This window comes from Echinops telfairi, unplaced genomic scaffold, assembly GCF_000313985.2.
Source record: "Echinops telfairi isolate 266 unplaced genomic scaffold, ASM31398v2 ScPeMD7_7469;HRSCAF=8507_1, whole genome shotgun sequence".
Classification (NCBI taxonomy): domain Eukaryota; kingdom Metazoa; phylum Chordata; class Mammalia; order Afrosoricida; family Tenrecidae; genus Echinops; species Echinops telfairi.
The window spans coordinates 93,208,974-93,218,347 of NW_022111373.1; the positions used below are offsets into that span (position 1 = coordinate 93,208,974).

General features: G+C 42.8%; 1 protein-coding gene across 1 annotated transcript in view; it reads left to right on the plus strand.

Annotated features, from left to right (window-relative positions):
• The window catches only part of PDE4D (phosphodiesterase 4D), an 893,429-nt gene that overhangs the window by 190,295 nt on the left and 693,760 nt on the right, over positions 1 to 9,374 (plus strand). The window lies entirely within an intron of this gene.

Consider the following 9,374-nt stretch of genomic DNA (forward strand, 5'->3'; position numbering starts at 1 on the left):
TAAATGCCCTTTGCCTCCCAGCTCTTTCCTCTATTTCCCTTGACTTTCCTTCTGTTCCACTATCATGCTCAGTCCCCACCATGGTTTCAGCAAGGGAACAACAAGTGATCCAAACAGTTGGGGAGGTGGGTGTGGGAGACCTGGTAGGGCATGATCTATCACTATTCTTTCTTCCAGACAGAGAGAGACCAAGAGTTGTATCTTGGCTGGCTGCTCACAGCTTTCAGTACTTACCAAAGCAGGGTATAGAGTTCTGTCTTTGTGAACCGGGTGGTACCCACGGACACAAAGGGTTTTTGTTGAAAACTATTGTTGTTGTGACATGACATCAGGTGGGTTCTGACTCATAAGAACGGAAAGGCCCCACACCTTTCTCATTAGGTTTGAGCCCACAGTTGCAGTGCTGTGTCAATCATCCTCCTTGAGGACCTTCCTCTTTTTCGCTGCCTCTCTCCTTTACTAAGCATGATGGCCTTCTCTAGGGAGTGTTCTCTTCTGACAACATGTCCAATGTGAGATGAAGTCTCACCATCCTTGCTTCTCAGGGACATTCTGGCCATACTTTTCCCCAAGCAAGACTTGTTTGTTTGTTTGTTTTAACACACACCCCCTCCCCCCGACTTGTTTGTTTTCTTGGCAGTTCATGGTACTCCATTAGGGGGAAATAATAAGCTAAAAGAAAACTTCTTTCTCTTATGGGATCAGGGACTTATATGTGAGTACATTGACCTAATAAATGTTAAGGGATGCATATCTGTACAAATAAATGGTTTACACCTTTTGGCCCTGTGAGCTAGGCATTCAGCTGCTAATGACAAGGCCAGTGGTTCAAATCCACCAGCTGCCCTGAGGGGAAAAAGGCCATCGAATCCCATAAAATCTCAGGAACACTAGATAAGGTCACTGGGAGTGGAAAGGGAGTGGAAATGGTCTCAAAAGCAGGGCCTTTGTTTTGGAATCTGGGGCTCAGACTGGAGGCAAAAACAATCTTGGAGTACATTGCTATGAGAATACTCCAACACCATGATTTCCTGTGTATTTCTGGTCTTACAGAGTCTAGTTCTCTGGCATAAAGGAGAAACTATTTCATCATTACATGGCACAATACAGCAATGCGTAATAAAGTAGCTGAACTAGGCCCATCCCCAGTCAGTTTCCATTATAGACAGATTATCCCTTCAGTCTGTTTCAGGAGCCCACTCTCCTCATTTAGGCTCCAGTCCAGTTCACTAGAGGACGCAGTCAACCAGATGGCTTAATCTAGTCCCACAGCCAGAAAAGTGACCCAGGAGCCTGCAGATACCAGGAGCTATCATTCCTGTGTTTCCTCCCCACCTCAAATTCCAGGAAAAGTAGGTTCCAATGGAAAGAAAAGGAGCCAGGAATTTCTCGTATAGGAGTTTGAATCTTCATTTGCGAAATGATATTCTCCTGGGGTAATTGACAATTTTGCCTATAATGATGGGGCTTGTGATGTTTTCTCAGGAATTGGAGAAAGTCTGGCAGTGAAGCAGAGCTGTACAGGTGCTGTGATGGGGGTGAGGGGTGGGGATATCCTATGAGATTTCAAGACAACAGTCGTTGAGTGTTGTGGGATGATTTTCTATCCTGCACTTATGTTAAGCTTTTATATAAATAAAAATACAGTTAGAAATGCAAATAAGATATGCATAGGGTTAGAAAGGTAAAACAAATTATGTTATAAGATGCCACAAAAGTTATAAATGGATATTCTTCAAAGGAATAAGCACTTGGGGTGACAATTTTTTTTAAATGCTTTTGATTTCCCCCCCCCTGAAAACAGCAAGATCACCTACACATTTGATACATTGATATTATCTTGATATAAAATAACCAAGATTTTGATCATTTGTCAATCACTCCACACTGACTGGATGGCAGTGTGAAATAATGCGCATGCCGTGGAATAAAGGTCTGGTGATCGGCTTCCATAAAGATTACAGCCCAGAAGACCCTATCGGTTGCCATAGATCAGAAATGACACACAGGCATTGGGTTTACTTGTACTTGATTCTATGAAGGATGACTTGGGGGTTCCTTGGGGAGCAGAGAGAGAAAGCCTGGTCCCTCTCTCCAGGAACTCAGCATTTATTGTGTTGTTGGTGTTGAGGTGTCTTTGAGTCGATTCCTATTTAAATGTACATTTCCATGCAAATTATGCAGTGATATTCATTTCATACTTCACAAGGTGTCCACATGCTCTTTCATTGGGTTCTGGTTCATCCAATTCCATGATTCTAGCTTCCTTACCCCGTTGTGTCCATGATTTTGCTTCAGAGTAAAATTTGACTTTTTGGTATCATGCCGAAAGAAACACTGACTGGTCCTGTTCCTTTCTCCCAATCATTCCGATGTTTCATCCCATTGTCACTGTTACTATGCCAATCCATCTTATTAAGAGATGTCCTCTGTTTTGCTGCTCCCCTGCTTTAACCAGCATGCTGTCCTTCTCCAGGGACTGGTCCCTCCTGATAACATAGCTCAAGTATGTGAGACAAAGTCTCACCATTCTGGCTGTACTTCTTCCAGGTGAGATATGTTCCTTCCTCTGGCAGCTTTTGGTAGATTCATTGTTCGTCACCAATCTCATCCTTCATCTCATCATCAGTTCTTCTTCAGTCTTCCTTATTCATCCCCCTGATTTTGGACTCATGAGAGGCCATTGAAAATAACATGGCTTGGGTCAGACACACCTTCAAAAGTGGAATCTTTCTCTTTAACACTGTAAAGATATCTTATGGAGCAGATTTCCCTAAGGAAATTTTCTATCTGGTTTCTGGTTACTGGACCAGAAAGAAATTGCATTATTATAAACGTTTCTAAAATGAATAGCCTTGTGTAGATATTGTAGATAAACATATATTCCCTTGGGAAAATTTGTATAGGATAGACACCTATAAATGGAATTGATTATCAAAAGGTATGTTTTGTTTACATTGTTGAAATATCTGTTAAATTAGACACTAAATTTCCCAATCCATGTTTTTACCGATTAGGTACACATTCCCCACGCCATCACTGGATGTTCTGTCTTTCATTTTCTGCACTAATAGGCAAGATATTTCTTTTAATGATTATGAGTGAAATTGAGCATCGTTTTAAATGGCTCCTGGCTGGTTTTAGTCCTACTCCTCAGATGCTTACTAGCATCAGTTTTCCATATTTCTTTTGGATTATTTTATTAATGTGTAGATTCTAGTTAATGTATAGGTTCTTCTTAACCAAATAATACCAAAGCCAATGCCATGACTATGTTTATAGAAAACCGTGCCAATAATTCCTGCATCCATAATTGCTTGAGAAGCTTATTTCTTTTAACACTGTTGTTTTATTAGTATGTGGAACATAAAAGAAGCATCATACCTTTTCGGGTTTGCTATCAATATTTTTATTGTACTTTTGGTGAAAGTTTGCAAAGCAGTTTTGGTTGGGACAGTTTCCACATGAATCATGCTGCGATATTCATTACTTGCCTCACAATGTGTCAGCATGGTCCTTAATTGTTTTCTGGTTGGTCCACTTCCATTATTCTAGTTTCCTCACCACCACCACCACCCCTGCCCCCTTGTCTTCTTACCTTTGCTTTAACACACATTTGACTTTGGGTATCATACTGATGATTTTAGTAGAGCATCTTTCAAAGAAGTAGCAATTTGTGTGCGGTTTTGCTGTCTTGCTGAAAGGTGATTTCAGGCTATAGTTTGATTCAAAATTTAAAGAGTTTTCAGGACAATAGTGTCAGGGAGTCCTCTGATTTCAAGGGGAACAGTTATTCTGGGCTTGGTTTAGGAATTGGAAGAGTTTTCTACATTTGAGAATTTTTCATTATTCAGTTCCTACAAACACATCTTTGGAATGAAAGAATAGTTCAGATTCAGGGGCCCTCCTTATAGGGTGCCATTCAGACCAAAAGGAAAACAAGAGTCACGCCATCAAGTCCCTATGGAACCCTAACAACCCTACAGGACTGGGTGAAACTAGAACTGTGGTTTTCTGAGACTGTAATTCTTTATGGGAGTAGAGAGCCCTGAGTTTTTCTCAAGGAGCATTTGGTAGTTTTGAGCTACTGACCTTGCAATTAGCAGCCCAATGCATAACTACTGCACCACAGGTAGTTATAATAAGCATACTTCATAATGCAGGAGGGTTTTACCATAATAATTATGTTTGAGGAAAATGACAACAAAACTGAAGGCTGCCTGCCCTGGGAGAGGGTTCATTTTACCTGGGTATACTATACCAGAGGCAAAATGGGTAGCAAGATTGTTGATTATAACTTCTTATTGTGTAAAAGACAATTTTGCTAACTTGATAGACTTTCAGTAAATTCTATCTTGTACTTTACAAATGAGTTCATTATTCTGCTGTTCTTTAGGAACATGCTAGTCTGCAAATGTGTCATTGTCACAAATGAGTCACCTAGCATTTCTATGGGAGTGATTGACGATGAACACAGCCACAGCCACAGTAGGGAATGGTAAAATAGGTCCTTGCTTGGTTCTCTCAGTGGAATCCAGTATGAAATGTGATTTGATTTCGAATGAGTGTTCTGATGCACACACTGTCCTCTGGTTATCTGACATGTCATGGTTGTGATCATTCGTTCAGGGAATTAACAGTGTCATAAACGACTACAAACCTCTTGGGTCTTCCTTTGAACTCCCTGAGCTCTCCCAGCCCACTGATATATGAGGGGTTTGCAAATGGAACATAAGTTGTTGTTTGTTTTTATTTACATTTGTCATCACAGGTGTCCTGACAACTGTTGTTTCTGTTCCATTATAGAAATCGCAATATGAAAAATTAACCTAAATATTTGATGTTTTTTACGTCCTTTTTTTGTGGCAGATGAGCCCACCCACCAGCTGTTTAGACTGGAAAAATAATGAGAAAATATAAGCTTTCTGCTGTTGTTTAACTTGATTACATATTGAAGCCTGTCCTTGTTTGGATGAGAGTAAATCTTTTATGGTGAAAGGCGCTCTGCAGTTGTTTTTGGCTCACAGGCTTGGAGTACCCAACCCAACAGCTCACCAACAACAATAACAAAGCAAAGGAAGATATTACCTTATAACATATTATCTTATAACATTCATTTTCAAGATAGACTGTTCCAGGGCTGGTTATGAAGATGCTCAAACCACGTCAGAGTCTACTTATTTTTCTATTTTTGCAATCTCAACACATCATCTTTTCCTTCGTTGCGTCTCTTCGTGTTTACAAGATAGCTGACGACAGCTGGGCACAAGGCTTCAAAGCACAAGATGAACGCCCTTTTCCTGTGCTCCTCTTCTTCTGAAGCACGAGAAGTGCTTGATTGTAAATTGAAAGGTGGGCAGTTCAAAGTGAGTAGCTGCTCTTTGATAGGAAGATATGACAGTGGGCTTTCATAAAGATTTATAGCTGTGGAGTCCCTACGAGGCAATTCTACTGTGTCCTATAGAGTTGCTATGAGTCAGAATCAAGTCAAAGGTCATGGGTTCTCCCATAAGTCATCTGTCATAAAAGAGCCCTTTAAACCACATTGACTGGATTTGGGTCAACCCGCCAGCTTATAAATTACATAAGATTTATCAGAATCTATCCCTGAGCTGCAAAAGGACATCATACTTGGTAAAGGAGTGGGGCAGCAAAAATGAGGAAGACCTTCAACGAGATGGATTGCGACCGTGGCCGTAGCATTGGGCTCAAACATCACAATAATTGTGAGGATGCACAAGCACAGGCGATGTTTCCTTCTTTTGTGAGTGGAATCACTATGAATACGAACTGACCCAATGGCCCCTAATAGCAGAATCCCTGAGCTGAAGACGGAGCCACCTTCTGTGCATATTTAGGTACTTCAAAATAGATGAGGGAAAAAATGGATTTATATCCAAAAGGAAGAAGGGTGGGTGAATATAAAGTAGATAACCAACAACAGTTGCGGAGCTAGCTTGTTAATTACATGGTAATAAATGTTCAAATGGAAGGTCCACCCATGGCCATGAGATAGAGCAGTATCTGCATCCTAAAGTGAAGTAGGGAAGTTCAGGCCCAAAATGTCAATTTTAACAATGGAACCTGTGGTGCTTGGATGATTTTATGTCAATTAGACACTCATGGCTAGGGGTGGAGGTAAGCCTGTCAATCAAGCGGTAGCTAGATGACACCTCCTTTGGAGCGTGGCCTTTTGTATGAGACTGAGGGACTTTGGGAACTGCCTCTCTCTCTCTCTCTCTCTCTCTGACTGCACTTCCTCCTCACTGTGACTCAGTGTCTGCCTTCAGGGTGGGCCACCAGACCTTGCCAGCTGTGGGCACCCTGCCATGTTTCCATTGAGCTTGGATCCCTTTGACTTGCATTCACTGGCCTTTGATCTCCCTGCTTCCTGGTTCACCTTGTGGGTCAGCTACTTGAGTCTGCAAAGGGCCCCACTAGCATTGGACCTTGGCTTTGAGTTGGAGTGGGCTAGGGTGCCTCCTTGATGTAAAGCTGCCTCCTGACGTGACTGAAGTTCTTGCTTGTACCTGGATGAGGGCCACTGAAGTTGTTTCTTTAGACAGCACAGCCGAACAGAGGATCAGGTTAATGGCACAGGAACTCTTGACTTATCTTGCCCAAGAGTTTCAGGAAACATCTATTTCATTGTAAGTAAGTTGTATAGCTACTTTTCTTTCTTTCTTTGGTTTGCCACATTTACTTTTTTATAGGGGGGGTGGCAAGCACAACTTCTTGTGTGTGGTATTGTCGTAAACGTACTATATAGATTCTGTTGCCAAATAAAACCATCTAAAGAGTGCATTGTTTGCATACAGATAGGTAATTTATGAAACTTTTTTTAAGAGAATTGGATAATGCTATGAGTTCTACCCTCCTGGCTGCGGCTACCCTGTTCACATCATACTCAGAGACAGAAGCTCTTTCTCCCTTGGACCAGATGTGCACAGCACTGGAGAGAGCTGGCTCTGAGCCAGCTTATATCCTTCCCAAGAGGACCATTTGGGAAAAGCATTTGGACTACAAAAGCAAGAGTCTGTGGAGAATGAAGCACAGGGAAACCCAGGGTTCGATGGGTGTTGGGGGGGGGGGCGGCGGCTGGCTGATGAGCCGCCCTACAAGCTCAGGGATCTGCCTGAGTCACAAGATTCACAGCCAAAGGACACAGCAGGGCCACCTCTGAAGAGCTCCCGGTGCCTGACAGGTCCTCATTGTGAGATGGCATCTTAGGATGGTTCCACCCCATTCCTTCCCTTCTTTCTAAACTTTCCAATGCCAGGAGTCTGTGCCAGCAGTGGGCAAGTTAGGACCGCAAGAACGGTGATGACAAACCAACTTCACTGTCACGAAGTCCATGCTGACTCATGCGACCCTAGAGGACAGGGTCGAACTGCCCCAGTTGGTTTCTAAGACTGCAGCTCTTTACGGGAGCAGAAAGTCCCATCTTCTCCTGCAGAGCGGCTGATGGTTTCAAACTGCTGACTTTGTGAGTGTTGCTCACAGCCCAACACCTAACCACTTTGCCACCAGGGCTCCCATAGCAAAAAAGAGGGGGAAGCTTAGCCCTCTTGTCTCCTGTCCCATTCACTGCTTCCATTGTCAGGGTGGGCCAGCCTGGAGGGGGAAGAAGATGTGAATGCATCAAGTTTGGAGTTTGGGATGACAGCTGGGAATGAGTAGTCCAGTTTGTGAATGGAATCTGCGTTGACCTTAAGTGAAAGTGAAGCTTTCTATTTCCTCAGGGTGGCCCCAGAAGAGTCTTATGATTTGCCCATAAATACATTTTAAAGAGACCGTAGGAAACTGAAATAAAATTCGCATTTAACATGTATTACATACCCTTATGTTTCCATCATGGTTATAGTGGACACTCCTTTGCAAATTCCATTTATGAAGCACCTTAACAATACCCTTGCATGTGTATCTCTCCTGGCCTGTTTCTTCCATTCCCCTCTGATATGTGAAAGGAGAAGCCAGCAAAGATATTTATACCCTCCAGTAAATCTTCTTCTAATCTTTAAAACACGTATGCCCCAGCAGAAGGAGCCCAAAATAGACTGTGCATAACATTTGTAGAAAGCAGCCAGTCACCAAGGGGAGTGGGGTGTTTAATATTAACAGTAATGTTCTCGGTCACACTCCACTGTCTTTCACATTCCTTTATCTCTTCACCTCTCCTGCCCTCTGACTCCTTTGGATGGTGGAGGGGCAATGGTTAGGAATGCCACCTGCTCAGGAGCCCTACCAAAGTGGAGGAGTCTCCCCCAGGCCTCAGGGCTACAGCAAAGGCATCATCCTTCTCCATTCTAAACAAAAATAGCCAAGCCCCAGCTCACAGGTCAGCCTGATCTCAAATGCCCTGGGCACCTACTCAGTGAGTCCTTATGAGAGAAAGGAACATGGAGAAGCTTAGATTTTCATCCACTTTCCTTCCTGATTGGGTACTGAACCCGATTAGGTCTCATGCATTAAAAAATGAGATTGGGAACACTTGTTCTTGGAGTTATGATAACAAAGAATGTGATCATTGTTCTCTGCCTACTCCCTGCACTTTATTTTTGTTCTTGTTGAACCTCTGGTCAAAAGATCAACAAGAAAAGAGGAGAAAGGCCCAAAGTCAGTGTGCGATTGGATCAGCTTGCTCATTTGAAATTATTGGAGTGGATAAAGCTTGTGTTTTCGTATATTTTTCATGTGATCTTGGAATGAAGGGCATCTGCTCAAATCATGTTCTAGTCCACAAAGGATGCTTTCCTACCTACCAGGTGCTCCCCATGGAGAAACCAGGGGGTGGGGGGGTGCTTCCCTGGTGGTGGTGGTTGGGTGCCCTCCAGTGGATTCCAACGCATAGCGACCCCCTGCCAATTAGAATTCATAGGAATGGTTTTTGTTTCACCAGTTTGGGGTATATGTCGCTTAAATGTTGCCATTTTATATTTAGTAATTGTTTAGTAATTGGCCTGTAGAGTCTATGATGCTGATTGCAGGGGTGGAATTGCCAATTAATTGATTTTAAAAAACCCCAAACAACTCAGTGCCGTTGAGTGGATTATTACTCATTGTGACCTTAAAGGACAGGGTAGAACTACCCTCATGGGTGTCCAGGGTTGTAACTCTATAGGAGTAGAAAGCCCCATCTTCCTCCCCTGGAGCAGCCAGTGGCTTTGCACTGCTGACCTTGTGGTTATGAACCCAACATGTAACTCATTACACAACGAAACCTGCTTAATTAATGGTTAGTGTCAGTCATCTGCATTATGGAATTACCCTCAAATCAGAACATTAAAACATAGTTGGTGAGTTAGTTAATTGTGCCAGCCTGGCCAATAATCACATGTGGGGCTAAGTGAAAGGCGGATGGTTAAGTGGGTGGT